Below are 10,705 nucleotides of genomic sequence, written 5' to 3' on the forward strand. Positions count from 1 at the left end.
GGTAGAGAGATTCTTAGTCCTTCGGTGACTAAATGGAACATCTGAGTTCAGAGGCAAGAATCTTTTAAATACTAGTGTTAGGGGCAACTATGGGAGGAAGCTTTGTTGTCTATGCCCTACTTGTATGTTTTCCAAGGACATTTGGTTGGCTGCCGTATAAAACAGAATGTTGGACCCTGGGTCACGTCCAGCATGGCTGCTCTTTTATTCTTAGCCAATAATCATCTTGGCAATGGAACATTATCCAAGGATGTCACAGACCCTGCAGAACAGATTCCATTTCTGATGTTAGGAAATATTTGATTGTCTTATGATATGGCCTGACCTGGATAGCCCAGGTGAGCCCGATCTCGTCAGATCTCAGAACCTAAGCAGGATTGGCCTTGGTTAGTAATTGAATGGGAGATCTCCAGTGAAGACCAGGGTTGCAGAAGCAGGCAATGGCAAACCACCTCTGATAGTCTCTTGCCATGAAAACGCTGCCAGGGGTCACCATAAGTCAGCTATGACTTGAGGGCACCACATAACCTTTATGATATTACCACTATATATTGTGAAGCTGTTTCCCTGTACCAAGGGACAACTATCTTAAAAATGACTTTTTTACCACACAACTGGGCATAGCCCTCCTTAGTGGCAGTCACCACACAAGGAGGCCTGTCCTGGTGGTGGCGGCCATCATGCAATTCATCTAGACTTTTCCTGGGACAGAAGGTGGAAAATCTGAAGACGGGCAGATAAAGTAGGTTGGCTGATAGGTGGGAAGGAGAGAAGAAAGCAGGAAAAGAGGAAAGGCCTTGGGGGCTTCCAGGGAAGGGCAAAAGGAAATAGTGGGAAAGGGATACAAGGGGGCAGGGCTTTTTTTCAGGGGGAACGTGGGGGAACGGAGTTCTGGAACCTCTTGAAAATGGTCACATGTCTGGTGGCCCTGCCCCCTGATCTCCAGATTAGAATCTAAACTCCCCTCTGCTTGGAGACCAGGGGGCAGGGCCACCAGCCATGTGACCATTTTCTCTGAGGGCAACCCACTGAGTTCCACCACCTCTTTTCCCAGAAAAAAAGCCCTGCAAGGGGGATTAAAATAACCCCACAGGCCCTTGAGCATCCGCTGCCTGTAATAACAATAACAATAGCAGTTACATATCTAGGCAAATTGTCCTTTAAAACAAAGCAGCTATGAAAGTGAAGGTAGTGCTTTCCTTGTCTTATATGCCACTATATCTAAATGCAAGGGATAGAGTTGCCAGCCTCCAGGTAGTGGCTGGAGATCTCCCGGAATTACAACTGGTCTCCAAGCCACAGAAATCAGTTCACCGGGAGAAAATGGCTACTTTTGGGGGTGGGCTCTATGGAATTATGCTATGCCAAGTCCTTTCCCTCCCCAAATCCCACATTCTCCAGGTTTCTCCAGGTTTCACGCCTCAGATCTCCAGGAATTTCCCAACTTGGAGCTGGCAGCCCTAGCAAGGGATAATGCAGGGCTGGATGAAGCAGGAGGGCAACATTTTGGTTCATGCTTGAAAATCATCCAGTGAGTCCCATCAGTCATGCAGATAAACGTTTGCCTCCTACAGTATGCAGCTTTCAGATTTGGATCAGTGTCTTTGGGGGAGGGATATGGGGCTGTGACTGCCTGGCTTTCTCGAAGAAGCATCACTCGCTCTTTCTGAGTGCGTGACCGTGGTTTTGGGCCAATGACTCTTCACAGCTATTTCAGAATATATTCAGTTCCCACACTCACAGTGCAGTCCTAAACAGAGTTTCATCCTTCTAACTAGCTCATTGAGTTTGAGGCATTTTGAAGGGTGTAACTCTCCTCAGGATGGCACGATAAAGGAGCTTAATCTCTCCCCCACCATATAAATTTGACTGCAACTAGAGTGGGTGGCATTGTTAGGGGCAACTAAGGATGTTTCTCCTAGCCAGGGCTTGGATAGGTTGTGTCAGACAGAGGTTTTACACGTCCTGAAAATGTCCTCACTTCTCTTGTGGCAAGCTACCCTCGAGCCATGAAAACTTAACTCAGGCCAGCTGTTCATCCCTTGTCCTTTCTGCTGGCTGCAAAAAGATTTATTACCAGGGGTCAATTGTAGATGCCAGGGGGTGCCTGAGAGAAAAAAGAAGAGGCTCAGGCAGACAGCCTGGTATTTCATGATGTCCTTTGCAACTGTGGATTCTCCTCTTAGCTGTGCTTTTGGCTATTCGCTTGGCTTTGGCTTGCCTTATCCTGTGTCACTGTAGGAGAAAGAGTGACCTGTCTGCCAGTCCCGCACACAATTCGCTTATTGGCTTACCAATAAGTCCCTCAAGTCTCTCCAACTATCTAGTTTGAAAGGGACATTGGGGGGTTTATTTGTTTGTTATAACATCTTCATGACCATTATAATGATTTGGTAAACTGAATTTTTAAAAATTGCATAAAGTGGGATTATCATATGCAAATTAGCACCTAGGAGTTTTCCTCCCCCCAGGCAGAACACAATAGGGATTGTTGAAATATATTTTTATGGCCAACTTACCTTCCCAATGCATTCTTATCAACGCAGGGTGGCCCTAATAAAGATATTTCATTTTTTAAAACCACTACTGTGGTTTTAAAACCACCACTGCTCTGACATTTGTGGATTTTTCTGATTCAATTTAGTTTCAAAGTAGGATTTGAATTGGAAACTGAATTGACTTTTGATCATTTTTGTAGAATTGTTATGACAATGAAGGGAATTACTTCAAATTCCTAAGCCGGCATATCATAATATAAAGTTGGAAGGGGCCTTACAGACAACCTAGTCCAACCCCCTGCCCAATGCAGGAACAGCCTAAAGTATCCCCGACAAGTATTCATCCAGCCGCTCCTTGAAGACTATTAATGAGGGGGAACCCACCCCCTAGTAGAGCCGGTTCCATTGCTGGATTACTCTTAACATGAAGAAGCTTTTCCTAATGTCCAGCCAGTACCTTTCCTCCTGTTGTTTAAACCCATTGTTTCAAGTCCTGTCCTCTGTTGCCAACAGGAACAGCCCACTCCCCCCTCTTAAGTGGCAGCCTTTTAAATAGTTAAAGAGAGCAATCATGTCTCCCCTCATCCTCCTAGGGTTGCCAGATTCAAGTTGGGAAATTCCTGGACATCTGGGTGGGTGAAACCTGGAGAAACCTGGAGAAAGTGGGGTTTGGGGAGGGAAAGGACCTTGGCATGGCATAATTCCATAGAGTCCACCCCCCAAAGTAGCCATTTTCTCCAGGTGAACTGATATCTGTGGCCTGGAGACCAGTTGTAATTCCGGGAGATCTCCAGCCACTACCTGGAGGCTGGTAACCCTACATCCTCCTCTTCTCCAAACTGCACATTCCCAAGTACCCCTGTCTTTCCTCCTAGGGCTTGGCCTCTCAGCCCCTGATCATCCTGGTTGCTCTCCTCTGCACCCGTTTCAATTTTCCACACCTTTTTTTGAAATGAAGCCTCCAGAACTGCACACAATACTCTAGGTGGGGCTTATCACACATGGTAAGGCTTCATTTCATATACTAATCAGAACAGTACTGAATACCAGCATTTATCTGAACCCTTCCTCAAGTTATGGAAAAGAGATTAGATTCATAGTATATATAGAATTTTTAAAAAACCTCCCATATGCCATTAAAATTTTCCTATGTTTTATATTGTGCAAGATAAATTTGAAAAAAAAACCCATTAACAGTTCAATTCAACATTGCCTGGTTTCTTTTTCATCTTTTTTTCTTTCTCTTTCATTTTTCTTCCATTTCCTATTTAATCTTTTTTGTTGTTGTATTATATGCAATATTGTATGTCATGTATGTGGGTTAGATGGTGGGTTTCTTCTTTTGTGCGTGTGTGTGAAAAATTAATAAAATTATTTTAAAAAATACTCCAGGTGGAGCCTGACCAGCACAGTATATAGTGGGACAATGACATCCTGTCATTTGGATGTTACGCCTTTGCTGACATACCCCAATACTATATTCGCCTTTTTTGCTGCTGCATCACACTGACTTCTCATATTTAGCTTCCCATCCACCTGTATCCTAAGATCTTGCTCATCCATACTGATACCCAGAAGTGCATCCCTCATCCAGTATGCATACTTTGCATTTTTCTTATCCAGGTGGAGAACCCAGCACTTATCCATGATAAAGTTTTATCTTATTCAAATCTGCTCACTTTCCCAGTCTGTACAAATCTCATTCTATCGCTATCTTCAAGAGTATTCACTACCCCCACCCCCGGTTCGGTATCATCTGCAGATTTAATGAGTAATCCCTTCGCACCCCTCTCCAGATCACCTATAAAAATATTGAAAAGCGCTGGGGCCAGAACCGAGCCCTGTGGCACTCCACTGTACACCTCTCCAATCAGATGTGATGCCACTGACAACTGCTCTTTGGGTGCCATTATCCAGCCAATTCCCTATCCATCTCTCCATTCTAGAGTCCAGTTCCTAGTCCTCCAGTTTACCCATCAGAACATCATGAGGAACTTTGTCAAAAGCTTTACCAAAATTCAGATAAACTACATTAATAGCATTCTCATGATGATCCAGCAAGCCTGTCACTCAGTCACAGAAGGAGATGAAGTTGATCTGACAGGACCTGATGGGACAAATCCATGCTGACTTCACCATGTTGTCCATCAGATGCTTGTACATTGATGCCTTTAATATCTGCTCCAGTATCTTCCCTGGGACAGAGGTCAGCCTGACTGGCCTGTAGTTCCCAGGATTGTTCCTTTCTCCTTTCATTAAGATTTCTGCTAGCACAGCTTTGAAACTACAACAAGTAGGCATTTACATTGTTCTGTGACACTTTTAAAAGACAGGCAAGAAAAATACCTGAAATATATAGCATGGCTGTTCTGCCCTACAGCAGATCATGGTTAGGGATGTAAATTATGATTAAGGATGTAAATTATAAAATGTTTAAATGACTAAACAATAAGGATATATATTTCTGTAACCAGTGCTTGGGGTCAGTAGTGGATTAGATAGGGCAAACAAGCTGAAACTAAATCCTGACAAGACATAGGTTCTCTGGGTTAGTAGAATGGCAGAACAGAATCTTGAGATATCTCCTATCTTGGACTGGGTTATATTTCTCTTTCAAAGCCAGGTTCGCAGCTTTGGAGTGCTGCTTGACACAGCAGTCACGTTAGAAAATCAGGTTGCTGTAGTGCTTTGCAGTGTTTTTGCCCACCTTTGGTTAGTGTGTCAGCTCTGCCCATTCCTGGCTCAGTCAGATGTAGCCACAGTGATCCATGCCTTACTTACATCTAGATTGGACTACTGCAGTGTGCTCTATTTGGGGCTGCCCTTGAAGTGTTCAGATGCTGCAGCTAGTGTAGAATGCTGCGGCTAGACTGCTGGTCAGACCCAGCTATCGGGGCCCTGATATTACAGCAATTATACTGTCTACGAATCTGCTCCTGCGCGCAATTCAAGGTGTTGAGTTTGGCCTTTAAAGCCCTACGTGGCTTGGGACCACAGAGTCTGAAGGACCATCTTCCCCCATATGTTTCTGCCAGGGAATTAAGATCACAGGGAGAGTTCTTCTTGACTGCTCCATCAGCTAAAGAAGCTCACCTGGTGGGTACACAAGAGAGGGCCTTTTTCATGGCAGCCCTAGGAATTATGGAACAGCATCCCCAAGAAGGCATGCCTGGCCCCCACACTGCCAAACTTTAGGAGGTAGCTGAAGACATTTTTATTTAGGACTGCTTTTAATTAACTTTGTTTTATGTTTGTTTCAAGTCCCAAACTGTGTTTTTATTTATTTTATGATTATGTTATTCATATTGTAAGCCACCTTGAGTTCCTGAACAAATGTTGTAAATAATTAATTAATTAATAAACATTTTAGCCAATGTTGATTGGGGAGTCTGTTATTGACAGCCTAGAGGGAATGTGTCTGAGGGTCAAGCTACAAGTGATGGGTTGGACACTTGTCAGCTTCCCTCAAGTTTTGATGGGAAATGTCGGCAGCTTGGCGGAATGTTGGACAAGCGACAGTTGAGCCAAGCTGCAAGACCAGGACGCCTACATTTCCCATCAAAACTTGAGGGAAGCTGACAAGTGTCCAACCTATGTCATTCGTCACTTGTAGCTTAGCCCCAAGGCTATTTGTAAGCGACGTTTTAAAGTTTAACAGAAACATTTTAAGAGTTTGCATGGTTGCTTTTTAAAACAACATTTCCATATCCCATCATAATCTAGAGAAACTAGTAATGTCCCTTTCAGGGCTGTTTCTGTCATTTCAAATGATTGGAGTGGGGTGGTTATCTTTGGCTACATTCAGATATCACATTTAACCAACATGCATGAACCCATCTTATTGCTGGGTTTACATGCATGAATTAGTCCTCCATCATTACCCCTTTCTTTCTTGCAGGTGATAAAAAGAACGAACCTTGGTAGAAACTAATTAATATATACTGGCAAGTGTGCTGGTTAACCAAAGGTAGTTGTGTCACCACCATTAACCCATATGCATGCATTTTTAAATCACAGATTCCTGGACTTTGATTCTAACCAGGATCCTTCATGTAAGAAGGCCAAAGGATTGGAGACATGCATGGGTTCATGCACATGTCATTAAACGTTGTTTCAGTGAGAAAGCTGAATTTAGCCCCTCTCTGTCTCATGTGTCTCTAGCCACTCCTTCAAAGAATTCAGGTGGTATAAATGGGTTTAACCAGAAGCTTACACAGAATAACATAATATTTGGGCATTATGCATTTAATGTATGATGTCTTTAAAAACACATGAACTTCTGTCTGGGGACCCTTGCCCCTTCAGAGTTACCAGACGTAGGGCTCATTTTGAGGGGGAATGTGCAGGAATGCAGTTCCGGCAGTTCCCCAAAGAGGTCACATAACAGGGGGCCCTGCTCACCTGACTCTCAGCCTTTTTGGGCCCATTTTGGCCTGGATTGGTGCTGAAACGGCCCGGATTGGGCCTCTGATGGGTGGTGGATCACTCTCCCGCTCAGCGGCGGCCCAATCCTGACCTTTTTGGGCCCCTTTTCGGCCATTTCGAGCCCCTTTTTGCCATTTTGGGCCCAATTTTGGCCCTGAATGGCCAGGATTGGGTCCAAAACAGCCAGGATAGGTGATGCCAGGGGGTGTGGCTTATGCAAATCAGTTATGCTAATGACACACTTCCGGTTATGGCAGGGGGCATGGCATATGCTAATAAGTTATGCTAATGAGTTCCTTCAGCTCTTTTTCTACAAAATGATCCCTGACCAGAGGCATCTTTAAACACCTGCATACATGCATGCATTATAGCCATACTTCACATTTTACATCAGCGTAAAAACATGAGCATATCCTCTTTCCTGAAACTTCACAGCAAACCAAGCTTGGAATAAATTAGGAAAAGCTGATGGCACTCAAGGAGGAGAATGAATGCACCAGAATGCTGTGGGAAAGCAGGAGGGGAAACTGCTTCCCAGAGCACATCCAGGGGCAAAAAAGATGTGTGGAAATGGCCACTGTTTGTGCAACCGTCTTGAGTTGCAGGGCTGCGTGGGGATCTGGACTCAGATCTTCCTAGACAGAAACCTCTTCACTCTCTAGGCTTGGATAACGTCGTCTATAAATTAGTGCTTTTAAAATACAAATTTTCAAATTCTATTTCAAGGCTGGTAGTCTACACCTAAGGTAATTTCAGTCTTGTATTTTGAATGGGAGAAGTCTGATTCTGAGATCACACTAAAAAAGCAGAAACAAAACTTCCATGTTTCTTAAGAACATTAAGTAAGGTAACCAACCACTAAGTGATTATGGAGATGGATCGTCAAACGTTTCCCAACTGCTCAAGTTAGGCAAATTATACTGAAGCAGCAGAAGCGCCACATGTTCCCAGACTTGTGCCTCATTTCAGTTAAAGCAGGTAGACTTCCCCTTCCCTCATCCATTGGCCCTTGCGACACTGGAGATCCCGCACAGCAACAATCAACAAGACCTGGAAACCAAAGAAGGAAGTTGAAATGTTAAGCTACTGAAAGCCCAATCATGACTGGAATTTGATGACTAAAAGGGCCCTTTGTTAATGTCAAGTTAAAGGAAAACCAAGTCCTTCACATAAATGCTAGGGAGCTGGGAGGGGCAAAGGTGAACAAGGGTTTCTGTTTAGAACAAGTCTTACAGGATTTTCCCCTCCAATCCATATGGTTAAACATTTCCCATTTCTTCTCTGAGGTGTTGTTAAATTGTAATCTGGGCAATTAGGACTTCTTTGGGTTTAATATTTATTATATTGCTTTTTCAAATCTCCTCCACTGTTATTCAGTTTCATTCATACAAACATTTCTTCCCTCAGCCTTCAAGCATCTGAGAACTATAGGCTGTAACTTACAGTTAAACCTACATTACCATTATGTTTCTTAATGTATAATTTTTTCTGTTCATGTGAACCTGCAGTTCATGGAAAAGAACCCATCTGTATGGGATAAACATGTCAGAATGTAATGTGTGGAATGTAATGTTTGCATTGACCCTCAGAGAACTGAGTTGCGATGGACAGACTCTTCCCCTCCCTGTCACTTGAGATAGTCTTCCAGATATGCTTAACTTGCAGTGTTAACCCCTTGTACCCCTTCTCTGTTTATTAATGGGAATAAGAGCAACATTAAAATGCAATCTTAGAATAATGTGCATGGTGGGAGGAGTTACTTTCCTCATTTGCAGCTATATGAGAGCCAGTATGGACACTACCGAGAATGCCTTCTAGATAAAGCAAATGTTTATGTGGAATACCAGGAAATGTCATCACAGGCATATAAAGGTGTTCATTATTCAGTCCTTCTCCAGGAGCCATTTCTTTTGACAGGAAAAACATTTGTCCCTCCCCAATACATTGACTTTTAACCTGGAACTCCATACTACAGCAAGTTTGCAATATTTCCCTCTCATTTAAAGTCCTGTTTTTTTACATATTTTCTTCACATAAGTTTGAGCTAATTCTTCTTTTCCTGTTTGTAGTTTTTCCCTTCTCTGCCTGTACTCCCAAATACTGTAACTAACCTTACCTTAACATACTTTCGGCCAAATCTGCTTACACGCTTCATGCATAACCTCAGTCTTTGCCTCCCCCATCCTCCATGAGATCGATACTGCTATCCTAAACAGAATTCTACCCATTGAAGTCATCAAGGTGTGACTCACCTAGGAGGACACTTTGAGTCATCTAATCCTTTTCAAGAACTCTAGGAGTTTACTAATTGTAATTTCTTCAGCTGTTAAAACACCTGAAACATAGGTAACATTTACTACTGTATACTACCAGTAACAATCAAAGACATAGATTGTTAGCACCTTAAGATTTCACTAATCATGGTATAGATCCAAGGTGGGGTGGGTGGATAAAACCATGGTATTACCATCCCATCTTAAGCCTCAGTATGGTAAGCAACATAGCCAGACAAAATGATACTTCCTAGCAGGTGGGGTGCCAGCATACCTTACAACGGGGCAGCTGCCAAAGCCCTGACCTTCCAGCAGAACCCAATGTCACTGCCCTCCTTGTCCATGTGTCTCTCCTGCCACCTGGCTGCACATCCTGCCCAGCACCATGTGGGATGGAGAGGGAATGCAGATGATGCACATAGCTGGGAGCACAGGTGTTGGAAAGGCTCACGGGGTAAGGACATGAGATTGGGCATGGGTGAACAGATGTGTTGAAAGGGGTGAAATTTCAGAGGAGGCAGTAGGGAGGGGGCCCTGAGTGCTCTCTGTCCAGGGCTCCCCAAAGCCTAGAACCAGCCTGGCTTACAGTGTCTCAGTGCATATCTGTGTGGTAGTTAGGGTGCTGTAGAACTCAGTGCTACAAGATGGCTGGTGGCTTAAACCTTTTTACAAGATTCGAGAAGCTTAGACAATATGATTACTAATGGCTATTGCCCTTGACAGCTCAAGGGAAGTTCTTAATATCAGATCGTAGGTATGTATAATTGGGAGGACTGCTCTTTTCATTCCCTGTGTTATGCTTTCTATAGGCATCTGGCTAACAGATCTGGCATTTAGAAACATAGAACTGGATTAGATGAGTCCTTTGAGTGATGCAGCAGGGCCCTTATCGTGTTCTACAAAGTATTGTGGTTCCTAATGACAATATTTAGTTATAATAATATGAAAAGTAAAGAAAAAGTATAGCTCATATTAAGAAACCTTAAGATCATATATACAGAAGTTTTGTGTAAGAGATGAAAGGCTTTTTAAAAACAAAACTTTTTGAAGGATGGTGAGGCTGTCACCTGGCGCCAAACCCTTCTGGCTAAAATATCCATGTCCCAGTAGAGTGAAATGCAGAAATTAAATGGAATTTAATGAAGCCTATCCAGTTATGAAGTTATTAAATCTGAGATGTGTATTTTTAATCTTCAGGGTAGTAGCATAAACCGGACAGCTACTTTAAGCTTCACCCAGATTTCTACCTTGACAGCATCTCTCTATGCCTGTGGGCAAAGAGCCAGCTGGAATGTTAAAGCTTGGACTTCATTAGTCAGCAAGGGGGACATATGGATTTTATATGTAGCATTAAATTATGTCTGTCTCCTCTAGAAGTTCCTGTTAGATGCATACTAATATCTTCCTAGATACAGGTCAATATTAAGGTCTGTCAAAAATCTCCCAAGCATTTTCATCAACAAAATTTACAAGCACTCCATATTGATATGTTTTATTATCATTCTTGAA

The sequence above is a fragment of the Eublepharis macularius genome, chromosome 4 (assembly GCF_028583425.1).
Source record: "Eublepharis macularius isolate TG4126 chromosome 4, MPM_Emac_v1.0, whole genome shotgun sequence".
In the NCBI taxonomy this organism is placed as follows: domain Eukaryota; kingdom Metazoa; phylum Chordata; class Lepidosauria; order Squamata; family Eublepharidae; genus Eublepharis; species Eublepharis macularius.